This window comes from Coffea arabica, chromosome 3e (assembly GCF_036785885.1).
Source record: "Coffea arabica cultivar ET-39 chromosome 3e, Coffea Arabica ET-39 HiFi, whole genome shotgun sequence".
NCBI classification, from domain to species: Eukaryota; Viridiplantae; Streptophyta; class Magnoliopsida; order Gentianales; family Rubiaceae; genus Coffea; species Coffea arabica.
The window spans coordinates 21,459-22,743 of NC_092315.1; positions in this window are offsets into that span (position 1 = coordinate 21,459).

The following is a 1,285-nucleotide window of genomic DNA, read 5'->3' on the forward strand; positions in this document are numbered from 1 at the left end:
TTGGTCCTGCAAAAGGTTAGTGAACAAGAAAATAGGACAAATATAATCTCACTTCACTCCCTTAGTGTTTTCACTCTCCCTCGTTTTTCCACACAAAATACTCCAATGATCTTACCAAAATTTCCTTACCCGTCGGATTGGGTAGTCGAGAAATGCCGCAAAGATCCAACAATTGTCACCAAGCTTTTCCACAAGAGTAATCAAGGAAACAATAAACGAATTTCCTTGGATTTTTCCACTACATACTCCAATGTATGTTGTTGGGCTAGTGCCGGCCAAAAGAGAAGCCCAAGGGCTGGCCGGATTTCCTTCAAGTTTTTCGAAGCTTTACTAGGTCTTAGTCACAGCTACAAATAGCCTTAAGTCATTGTTTACATTCAGTTTTATGATGATTAGTAAAAACACTTGAGAATTCTCTCAAAGCTTAATTGAAGCACCCTTGAGTATTTTAGATTCATTTCTTTGGCATACCATTGACTTATCAATCTAGGACCGCGCCAGATTGTGGCGTCTTCTACAATACCAGGTTCGTTGCCCACGTGATCAACGGGTTTAGGTGATTCCGCTGCGTTCGTTTGTCATCAACGTGAGTCCTAACCTTCTAGATCCTAGCCTTTCTGTACGGGTTGCATCACAAGGTTGGTACCGTTCGTATCAATATGTCCAAACCATTGGCACTTGAAGCCCTTGATATCTCTACTCCTAGTTTTAGGAGTTTCATGAGGGGTCTTAGAAGTGGACCTGGATGCATCAACAAGCTTCTTAGGGGTAAAATTGGAATTGCGGTTAGAGAAATTACCAGGTGTGCGGCTAGATGGGCTTGGTGTAGTCGCATTTCCAGTATCATGTGAGGTTCTCCTTGGTGGGTTGCCCTTCCATGAAGGCGAGTTGGAAGATTGGAAGGTACAGCCTCCTCGCCTCAATTTCTACCCCCTCTCGGCCTTGATGGCTAGTTCAAGAAGATCATGCATGTCCAAGTAATGTTGGAGCTCCAAGGATTCTTGAAGGTCGGGGTTGAGTCCTCTAAGGAACCTTGCCATGATAGCCTCACTATCATGTTAAATATTCGCCCTCATCATGGCCATCTTGATCTCCTTGGAGTAGTCATCCACACTCATGTTCCCTTGAGCGAGGGTTTGAAACTGAGAGTGGAGATCGCGGTTGTAGTGGCTTAGAACAAACCGCTTTTGCATTAGTGCCTTGAGTTCACCATTTCGCCTCCGATTAGTCCTGACTTGGTCCCACCAAACTAGTGCGTAGTCGGTGGACTCAACAGTGGCAACCT